Consider the following 11,086-nt stretch of genomic DNA (forward strand, 5'->3'; position numbering starts at 1 on the left):
TCACCAGTTAAGCCTTCCCAGGACCAGGTCCTACCTACAGCCCCTGCTCTAGCTGAGCACAGCAGTGCTCCCCCACACCAGCATCCTTTAAAATCCCTAGGTCTGGTGCCATAGTAGCAAATCACCACCTATCTACCTTGTAGGCAGAGAAACTAACGATAAAGATTTGTTCATTCAGGCTCCAGTTCAGACATCTCACTGATGTTATTAAAGTTATCATTTCTTTACAGCATTTCTCAAGATTGCAATGAGGTTAAGAACCCAGCATTGTCCAGTTCAACTGGGTCACTGAATGGGAAAGCAGAGCTCATGCCGCAGGAAGATGCACAGCTGTCATGCACTGCTCATCTGCAAATCTCCTGGCATCTTTCCCCAGTCTCATGTCTCTTGGTTGCCTCGCTCCACCTTCCTGGGGACTCTCTGAAAACAGACCCTTTCACCCCTCTCCAGGGAAGCATGTTCAGGTGGTATTTGCTGTTGTTGTTATGCAAAGTATAACATTATTGCCAATATCCTTGCCCCAACTCTATCTCCCAGGACAACATAATAGTAGATTAAATTCGTTATCCTCTATCACTTTATGGCACAATCTTTTCATTTCTCTCTTAACACACATCTGAGATGTATCGAGTTTCAGGCAGGCTCACTACAAAGGAAATTCCCTGCTCTTTCCTTACAAGGATTTGTACAAGCAATACCTTTTCTTTTTGGTAGCAAAAAAGCCCAACCCAAACCAATTTAAAAAAACCAACAAAACCCCAAACAAAACAACACACACAAAAAAACACTTGGAGGTTCACTTAAAGACAGAATGTGACTTTTCTTTCCAGACCACCACTTTGGTCAGACCTTTCCTGGGCTCTGGAGGGCAGTATTCTCACTACTGCTCACACTGGTGCAGCTCCATCAGCAACATTTGGAGTTGTGTAGTAAGGAAACTTTCAAGGGTGAGATACCTTTTCCTTCCCAGAAGCAACCAGCACATGAACACAGGCATTTCCTGGTAAACTGCTCCTCCTTGCTTCCAGCCTCTGCTACAGGGCTGGCCTCTGATAGCAGCCTTCCTACCAGAAGCACCACTGCATTTTGCTCAGTTACTCTAACAGTATGATACTGTAGGGAAACAGAATTAAACAGAGCTGTAATCTATAATAAATCATTCCTACTGAGCTGCCAGGGAGATAGCTCCCCTCTTTCTCCTGTGAAGCTATTTCAGTTCTGAAGTCTGTTTCCTCAACAAATCTAAGCCATGAAACAGCCCTTCCGTTACAGGGAACAGGCAGAGCAGCAAGAGGAGAAACTTTCAGGGTGGCAGCTTGATGCCACTGATTTCTGTGTTCTCTCTATCCAGATTCATCACATGGCCAGGACAGATCATTGCAAATACCTTAAGAACCCACACTGTCAGCCCAGGGGAGAGGTCGACAGTCCAGCTCCAGACAAAAAGCCTGAGAATATTCTAGTTCCTAAAAAACTGCTCATATTTTTAACTGTTGCTGGCTCCCAGAAGATGAATTGAAAGCAAAGCTCAGACCTGCTACTTGATGCCACAACTGCTTTATTTTGTTGGCAGCCACAGCAGAGAGGACCTTGAGAATTACCCTCTTTGTCCACCACTGGCCAAGCTAGGACTCGAGTGACTCTGCTAACCTGTCTATGTGTGCTGGTTTTGGCTGGGATAGAGTTAATTTTCTTCATAGTAGTTAGTATGGGGCTATGTTTTGGATTTGTGCTGGAAACAGTGTTGATAATACAGGGATGTTTTAGTTATTGCTGAGCAGCGTTTATACAGAGTCAAGGCCTTTTCTGCTCCTCACACTGTCCCACCAGCGAGTAGGCTGGGGGTGCACAAGAAGATGGGAGGGGACACAGCCGGGACAGCTGACCCCAACTGACCAAAGGGACATTCCATACCATATGACATCATGCTCAGCAATAAAACTAGGGGGGAGGTTGGCAGGAGGGTGCTGCTCAGGGACTGGCTGGGCATCGGTTGGTTGGTGGTGAGCAATTGTTTTCATTTGCATCACTTGTCTTTCTTGGGTTTTATGTCTCTCTCTCTGTTATTTTCCTTTTCATTGCAATTTTAAATTATTATCTCAATTATTAAACTGTTTTTATCTCAACCCATGAGTTTTCTCACTTTTGCCCTTCTGATTCTCTTCCCCCCCATCCTGCTGAGGGGGGAGCGAACAAGCAGCTGTGTGGTGCTTAGTTGCTAGCTGGGGTTAAACCACAACACACATACATCCGATACAGAAAGGATTTGACTTACTTTAGGTAAGTGAGGAATTCAAAGTTCTTCCTAATCCCTGGGACACTATGCCCCCGCAAAACCTTTGCACACGAGGATACAGGACTCTCACATAACTCTTAGCAGGGAGCCACAGGACTACACACAAATAGGAGCTCAGAGGGATACCAGCAATGTTTGAAGGCCTAAAGTTAGCCCCAGCAGATGATCCTCTGCTCCATTCTTGGGAGCAGTGAGAACCAAACAAGGATCCAGCTGTCCTAACACTCCCATGAACAGGATCTTTGAATGCCCAACCTGCTTGCAACAGAGATGGTAGGGTAGAGGGGATTCCTTGCATAACTCCAGTGCCAGTACTCACGAGGAACCCAGGGCCCCATCTCTGAAGGGGGAGCAGCATTTCCTTGGGGTTTCCAGTGGAAAGAAGACCTACTCCTAGATCAGCTGGTAAGACCAAGGGGCAATGGCAGCCCACACATGCTAAGAGCAGGCTGAAGAATGTTAGGCTGACCACTTTCCATTGAAGATATAACCCCCACTTTGCCAGGTCTTTGAGTTTGCCAGCAGAGCATCACATCCCATTCCTGACAGAGGCAAGTCTATCCAAGGGTCTGCAAGCTGTACCAGTTTCCAGATTACTGCCAGCTGCACTAAACTGAACTAACATGGTATCCTGGTTTCAGCTGGGATAGAGTTAATTGTCTTCCTAGTAGCTGGTACAGTGCTATGTTTTGAGTTCAGTATGCGAAGAATGTTGATAACACTGATGTTTTCAGTTGTTGCTAAGTAGTGTTTAGACTAAAGTCAAGGATCTTTCAGCTTCTCATGCCCAGCCAGTGAGAAAGCTGGAGGGGCACAAGAAGTTGGCACAGGACACAGCCAGGGCAGCTGACCCAAACTGGCCAACAGGGTATTCCATACCATGTGACATCACATCTAGTATAGAAACTGGGGGGAGTGGGGGCAGGGGATCACCGCTCAGGGACTAACTGGGTGTCGGTTGGCAGGTGGTGAGCAATTGCACTGCGCATCATTTGTACATTCCAATCCTTTTATCATTACTGTTATTTTATTAGTTTCTTCTTTTCTGTTCTATTAAACCATTCTTATCTCAACCCACGAGTTTTAGTTCTTTTCCCGATTTTCTCCCCCATACCACTGGGTGGGGGGGGGAAGTGAGCGAGTGAGTGGCTGCATGGTGCTTAGTTGCTGGCTGGGGTTAAACCATGACACATGGTTAACTCAGCCTGAATATAAGCTCACAGATATCACCTGGGTTAGACAATATCCAAATCAGAGAAGAGAGGTTCATGCTATGACCAGGTAATGGGAAAAGCTGCTGCATTACACATATACAGGAGATTTGCTGTCCCTGGAGGTATCAAGCTATTTGGTCAGCAAGGAGAAAAAAAAAAAAAAAAGTGGATCCAACATGGTGAGCCTTGTGTTAAAATGCCTCTTGTCAAAAGGCAGGGGAGCCCTGAGAGGATGCTGTGAGCTTGGTGGATTGGGATCTGCAAGCAGCTCCAGCAGAACAGAGGACAAACCTTTTTTCTGGTCTTAGCCACATAATATGTCTCTTTTCCATCCCTAAGGGAGATGTAAGATCCCAGCATGGAGCAGGTATTAGTGATTGCCACAACTCAGCCAGGTAAAGGGGCTGCTCTGCTGCTGCCCCATCATGTGGTTGGGAGTTTGCAATGCATAGCAAAGCGCTGACATGCATGAAGGACTTCTTCCTTCTTTCAACTTCCCAGGTAGATTTACCCCTGCCTCACTCTGGGTACCACTTCAGCATCAGGCTGAAGGATGAGATGGCCTGAGGCCCAGTCTCTAACTGTCTCTGGACTGGCCCCAAACTTCCCTGGCAGACACTTCAGAGGAAGAGCCATGCAGCCTGGGCAGCCACACATCCTAAGCAGCGGCTTCCCCATGTAACCTCTCCTGGCCAAATCATATCTGAGCTCTGAGGTGAGAGAAGGGCTCAGTCTTCCCCCCACAGAGGCACAGTGCTGATGAGGGCTCCCTTCCCCATAAGAGCACACCGTGCAGGCAGGGTGGGTGCTGCTGGATCCCAGGCAGGCATGCATGCAAGCAAGCATCCAGGCACAGGGATGGGGTGGGAAACCCACAGCCATCTCAGCCTGCTCCACTCAGAGCAGCAAGGGCCTGACCTTCACATTTCTTGACAGGGGCAATAAAGACTACCAGTCCTCCCGAAACACTTCACTGTCACTCTAAGCCTCATACACCATGGCCAAGGGCCTCCTTGAGCTACAAAATCCTGAGAAAATGCAGGCAGAACTCAACTGGTTCTGATAGAAAGCAGGATCATGTCTGCCACAAGCTCTGGGTGAAGTCTCAGCTCTGTTCAGGTGAAGGACAGTGAGCAGCAGAGAACAGCAGCTGGGAAACACTCCTGTTCAATACTGCCGGTACGCAGAAGGATGAGTGCATCAAGCAGCACAGGCAGCAAGCTCCCAAGGGCTTAAAACACACTGCCCTTGAGCTCCCGACGACTGCGTGCAGGGTTCAATGGTCTTAACAGCACTGGTCGTGTACATCCAGGCTGCCTTCACCACACTGCCAGCAAGGTGGGAGGCAGGAACATCCAGCAAGCCTGGGCTGTGGGAGCATCTCACCTGGGTGAGACCTACTCCACAGAGCTGTCCCTACCGGCCAAGGGGAGGAGAGGATGGGGTTCCCCAACTTCTTCACACAGACCTGGTGAAGGATGAGAAAGCAGTAATGATTGAACAGGTGCTAACCTTGGTGTAGGGCTGAAGCAGATGGAAAAGGCACCTCTCAGCTGTCAGCACCTGCAATGTGGTCTTGAGGTTGCTTGTTCCAGCTGTGTTGGGTTACCTGGAAAGACAAGCATACGGATACATGTTCAGCTCAGCTGGGAAATACCCTGCCCACACAAGAAGACCTTCCAAACACTGGGCAGGTAGTAATTGCTCATCCAAGCCAAGCGAGTTTGTGACATATGGATAGAACTGAGGGACCCCGAGCACCCCAGCACCTCAAAGATCCCACCATGTCTTTTACCAGTGCTGAGGCCACTCCTCTGACTATAGCCCACCCTCCCTCCCTCCTGTGGTTCCAGTTATCACCCTGGTTTCCTGCGTGACTCTGGATGGGTGCACAGTTGATTCCCTAGAGAGGGCTGCTATGGTTGCTGCCACTGTCCCCCTTCCCCAGATTTCAGTGGGAAGTCCTTTCTGCACCCTCAGCTTTGTTCTTCTCCACCCACTGCAGCTATACATTGCTCCACCACACAGGCTTTGCCAGTACTTGAGTGGGTACACTGGCATACGGTTTAGCTGCAAGAACAGGCTCTGGCTGCGGTCTCCACAGGCCACCCACTAAACCACCCCACGGGAACACAGAGCCAAGGCAAGAAGGGCCAAACTCTGCTGCTGGGGAGACACTGCTCCTAACAACCCAAACAGACCAAGCCAAATCCAATGCTGTAGCGTTTCCCAGGCTACAGCGAAGGGGGAAAATGACAACTACTTAATAGAAATCTCCAAGAGGTCTGCCAAAACCCTCACAAAGACATTGTTTAAGACTCCTCCCCAGGCTCCCAGTGCTGTAATTACAGACTACTGGAGATTGCACTGTGTGGGGGCTAGGTCCTCATGCCCAGCAGGTCCTGAAAACCAGGACAATATCAGCCTCCCCAAAACCAGGTCTGACATTCCCCCAGCCACAGGCACAATCAGCAAAAGCTGCTTAGGGGCAGTCCCTGCTCCCCAGCTTGCCCTCCTGCACAGGCTACCACCCTGTGGTACCACCAGCAGCACAAGACAGCTCTGACCAGAGCCGCAGCAGCATGCAGAGTGCTGCGGGCAGATGATCAGCCATGCCACCAGTCCCCCAGAAGCACAGCCTTTACATTGCAATGCGGGGAGGCACCCCATACTAGCTTACTGGTGCACCAGTCCTTAAAACAATTGTGAAGGCACCCAGAATGTTTCTGCTTAATGTCACCTGCATCTACACAGCTAGCAGGTCAACCTGCACTGGTATCCCAGGAGAGGTCCCACCTGGAAGATCTACCAGCTGTGCCTGCTAGTCACCAGGGCTATGTTTTTGGAGAGCTTACAAGCAGAACAAGCCCAGTAAGTGTAGCATGTGTATATGTAAATATACATATATTTAAAACCCTCCACCAATTCCCTGCTCTACCACACTACCTTTCAGAGAAGGCTCTCAAAAGACTCTAAGCCTGAGCAGTGATAAGAATTACTTCAAACATGGCTGAAGTACTGCCACAGCACAGAAAGTGACAATGATGCATCTGACAGGGACAGGTTGAAAACACTCCCCAGGAAGAATGCAATTACCCCAAATGGACTAAGGCCAGGAGATCTGGATTATCACCTCAGCTCTTGCATAAAGGGCTTTGCATCTTTGTTCACTTCCAAGAAGAATCACAGGGTTGACATCAGCCCTGGCCTGGGACATGGATTTGTTACTAAAAAGCACTTCCAGCTGAATCACTACCTGTACTTTCTGCAGCACACAGGACTCCTTTGGAGGCTTCCCATCCAAGTATTGTTCTACTATCACGCTGCTTAGCTGGGGGGGGGTTGTCCAGGCCACAACATAGGAGAGTATGACTGCAAACCACTGGCCAGTCCTGAAAAACCTCTCTGAAACACAGAGCATGTGAGCTCAGCTGCTCTTCATTCAGGATTCACAACCAGCTGAGGACACTGACAGAAACAGGAGTAAAACATGTTAATTGGCAGCTGGGCATTCATGAGGCCAAGCAAGTGAGACTACGAAAGAGAGGAGCAAAGGGAGGATGAAGATTTGCAAGGAAACTTCCCAAAGAAAATAATTTTTAAAGCAAACCTCAAACTTTGTGAGACCAAGTTCTCTGGAGGTTACAGTCACCTGGCTCACTTGCTCATGAGCAAAAGCAAAATGGAAAAACAAAAGAAGAGACCTGGGCAGAAATAAGGCTTCAGGGAGCAGAGCTGCCAGGTGCTGCACACAGAAGGATCAGAAACACATGATGGTGTTACCAGGATGCAGGGACCGACACAACTCGCTGGAGGAAGGGGGTCCCTGGGAGTGATGTGCGGTGGAGAGGCATCAGGGAAAACCCTCCCACAGAAGACTCTCACTGCCAAGTAACCCACAACAACACTCTCCACAAGCCATCTGTTGTGGCTCCCTTTGGGATTTCTTCCATGTTGCCCTTCACACCTGTCCTGCTTCAAGCCTGACTCATTAATTCCTCCAGCAATGGAAGCCTCTGATAATTTAATTATAGCTCCATTGACAGTGTGCTGAGGATACCACTTTTCTAACAAATACAGCTTCACTTTTTCCTTTCACATCTGTGGTCGCATACCTACTGATGATTCATTTTCTTGTTCTGCATTCAGGAAGTGTCCTAGCCCCCAGGCACTGTGCATTTCCAGACAGCACACAATGGTGCTTACCAAATCTAAAAGGGGGCAAGCGTGGGCAGGCCCAGAGCAGTAAGGGCAAGTTAAGGACTGGGGAAGAGTTGAGAGTCATTGACTTTCAAGAGTTGGATCAATAACTACCCCCTTAAACCATCCTCAGACTCAGAAGCTGTGGGGAAGGTCTGGGTGTCTCTGCCCTCTGCTACTCAGCACAGCCATGCAGAAACATGCCAGGGCAAGCAGCTGGTAGCAGACAGCAAGGAGGAAGACCAGCAGTGCAGATGTGCTTCCCTGCCCTCAGAGGTCCATTGAACTCATGGAGGGAACTTCCTTTCCTCCTCCTACTCTGCATGCTCAGAAGACTTGAAACTGCTGAGGGAACAGGGGCTGGGAAAGCTCAGTACCACAGCAGAGGGAGGGTGTACGGACTAGGGGCTTCATCTGCCTTGGAGGAAGCCGCCAGGAGTGAAACAGCAACCCTACCAGTAAAATTAAAATGATACGTTATTCCCTAAAGTCCATTTCTGCAGAGGGCAGATGTGAAGAACAGAGCATTGAGAGCTGCTCTGCTCAGCTTGCTGCAAAGGCAGCAGAGCAGGGGAGCCCTTCAGTGAGCCACACCTCAAACAGCAGGGCCCCCAAAGTCAGTGCAGGGTGAGCCCCCCAGCTTTCCTTCTGGCGGTGGGTAAGAAGCCTCTCACGCAGGGAGCAGAAACAAGGCAAGTGGCAGTGCTGAAACAGCCCCAGCCCTGCCCCACTTGCAGGCCAGACCTCAGTCCACATGCCCAGCTTCCCAAGGACAGCCAGCTCTACAGCTGGGGCAACAGGAGGGCTCTGTGATCCCTGCATATCCTGGCCACACCAGGGTCCATGGGAAGGGACACGTTCAGGGCCCACAAGAGTCAGCAGGAACCCAGCAAAACATCATGGGAGCAGCTGCTGCAGATGAAGTGAAGGCAGGTGCTGCCTCCTCTGCAAGAGACACTGCAGTGGCAACATCCTGCTCTGATCTAAATCCTGTACATACCTCCCTGCCCACCCAGCTCCCACCGCTGCCCTGCCCTCAGCTCAGGCAGAGCTGCCAGAAGGCTGCAGATCCCAGCCTGCCAAGATGCACAAACCAGCAGCTGGGCTGTGCAGAGGGAGCTGCATGCTGGGACATGTAGTCCCTAACAAGGCCCCACAGCTCACATCAAGACCTGCACAATGTGAATTGCTGCTATGAAATAAGGCAGCGGTGAGGTTTTACAGGATGACTTAATTCTCCAAGTCCTCAATCCCTTTCTAAAGCGGAGCCCAGCTAAAAGCAGCTCTAGTACTGTCACATTGGGAGTTTTCTCCTGTTTCACCTGCCAGACCTTGTTCACCTTCTGCATACATTACCAAGTTCGCCAAGACTCTCCTTTGCATCAGGGTTCGATCCTGCTACACTCTCCACAAGGTCCCAACTTCCCCTCTTTACTAAGGCTAACAGAGAGAATTCAGGCAGAGGATGACAGGGCCATAACCAGATCTTTGCCCACGTGATGCTTTCCAAAAAGGCACTGAGTGGAAGTGACTTTTAAAATATCCTAAGACACAGCATGGCGTTCCTCTACCATATGCTTTCCACAGCAGCAGCAAACTCTGCACTCCTTCCTTAAAAAATAAAAAAAAGTCTGGAAACCCTGGAGATAAATCTATGCCCCTCGTACATGTCACCAGACGGGTCATATTCACAGGTGGGTTGCGAGCAAGCCCACAGCCCCAGCTCCCATCATGCAGCCATCCCCTCTGTCTTCCCTAACGCACAGCAGCTCTGCTCACACGTTCCAAATGTAACATCTGGGACTGCCAAGAGTACGCTGCACACCGCCCATGTGATTTCTGTAGAAATCAAGCATTTTGCTGTGGCTGAGGTGCCTGAAAACCCCACCAGGTCTGTAGCAGCTCATTTTGGGTGAGTAAATGTCCCCCCGAACTATCCTTCTGCCCGTGGTGGCTGTCACCAGAGGGCAGCAGGCCTCTTGCCACGGATGCTGGGGATTCACATCAGCTCCAGCACTGTTTTTGCAGCTCCACGCTGAAGGCTGTGATTTACCTATGAGGCAGGTGCTGGCCAAGCAGGCACTGGATGAGCCGCATCTTCCACTCCCCACCTTGGCGGGCTGTGTGGCAGGGCCACGGCACAGCAGCTCTGGGCCTCCGGCACAGCCCTGCTGCCACGGGTCCCTCAGGCATGGGCCGTCCAGTGGGGACAAGAACAACCTGTGAGTCCCAGCCAGGGCTGGGTTTGAGTTGATGCCCTGGAGGAGGAAGAGGCCCCATCCTGTTCGTAGACAGCCGTGGACAGGCTGTCCATGTCTGTGTCATGGAGGAAAGGACATGGCCTCGGTGGGCGAGACTGGGGACAGCACAGCCTCCCTGAGCTGCGGGGGCCTTGGCAGGGGGCTGGGAGCCAGGATGGGGGGCACCCCTCAAACACAGCCTGCACTGCCCCAGCCACAGTGCACTCCTCCTGGGCAGCAGCCCTGTTCACAGCCCTACCTCCAAACTCCCCTCAGACCTGCCTCTGCCAGACCTTCTTGCCACAGCCCTCCCGGGCACAGAAACCCCCCAGCAGAGGGGGAAAGGGGAGCACAGCCCCACCTGCCACAGCCCCCCACAAGCCATTCTCTAGTCACACCACCGCCTGCCGCCCGCCCCCAGCACCTCTTGCCACAGCGTCCCACGGTCCCAGGCCCCCATGCCAGTCCCAGCACACCCAGTCACGGCCCCCCTGTTCTGCCTGGTCACGGCTCCCCTAGCTCTCGCGCCCCCTCATCACAGCTGCCCCCGAACCTTCTGGAACCGGAAAGGATGAGGGGGGGAGCTGGCGAGGACTGGGTGCATTAACCCCTCCCGCACCAGGAAGGCAGCCCAGCCTCCTCACCAAGGCCCCCTCCACCGCAGCGCCGACTGCTGTGCGGCTCCAGCCTTTCCTTCCGTGTGCCGGCGGGGACACGCCCCCCCTCGCCCGCCTACTCCCGCGCTGATTGGTGTGCTGGGCGGGGCACGGCGAGGGGCGAGGCGAGCGGTGGGGCCGCGCGGCCAATGGGTGGGCCGGGAGGTGGTGACGTGCGGCGCCGAGATCCCGCCCCCGGCCCGCCCCCTCCACGTGCGGGTGTGTGATGACAGCGGGGAAGGGGAGGTCTCAGGCGAAGCTTCTCCTCATTGGCCATCAGCGGCAGGGGCGGGACCTGACTCAGCGCTCGGGGAGCTGTCATCGCCGTGACCCTTCGCTTCTGCCCCGCGGCTAGGCTGACCTTTAACTTCTGACCCGACACCGGCCCGCCCGGATAGCGCTGGGCCCGGACACAGCCCCACGGGCGCGGCGTGTCCCGGACGCACGGGCAGCCCCCAGGCCCCACGGGTGTGGCGTGTC

General features: G+C 52.1%; 1 protein-coding gene across 2 annotated transcripts in view; it reads right to left on the reverse strand.

Moving 5' to 3' along the window:
- The window catches only part of LOC128136168 (protein FAM214B-like), a 51,364-nt gene extending 40,708 nt beyond the window's left edge, over positions 1–10,656 (reverse strand). For both annotated transcript variants that reach the window (XM_052775347.1, XM_052775346.1), the window contains exons 1-2: positions 10,595–10,656; positions 5,023–5,119 (exon numbers count right to left, since the gene is read on the reverse strand). The gene's annotated coding sequence lies outside the window, so the exon portion shown is untranslated. The remainder of the gene's footprint in view (positions 1–5,022; positions 5,120–10,594) is intronic.
- Between the last annotated feature and the right edge of the window lie 430 nt (positions 10,657–11,086).

The sequence above is a fragment of the Harpia harpyja genome, chromosome W (genome assembly GCF_026419915.1).
Source record: "Harpia harpyja isolate bHarHar1 chromosome W, bHarHar1 primary haplotype, whole genome shotgun sequence".
Lineage (NCBI taxonomy): Eukaryota > Metazoa > Chordata > Aves > Accipitriformes > Accipitridae > Harpia > Harpia harpyja.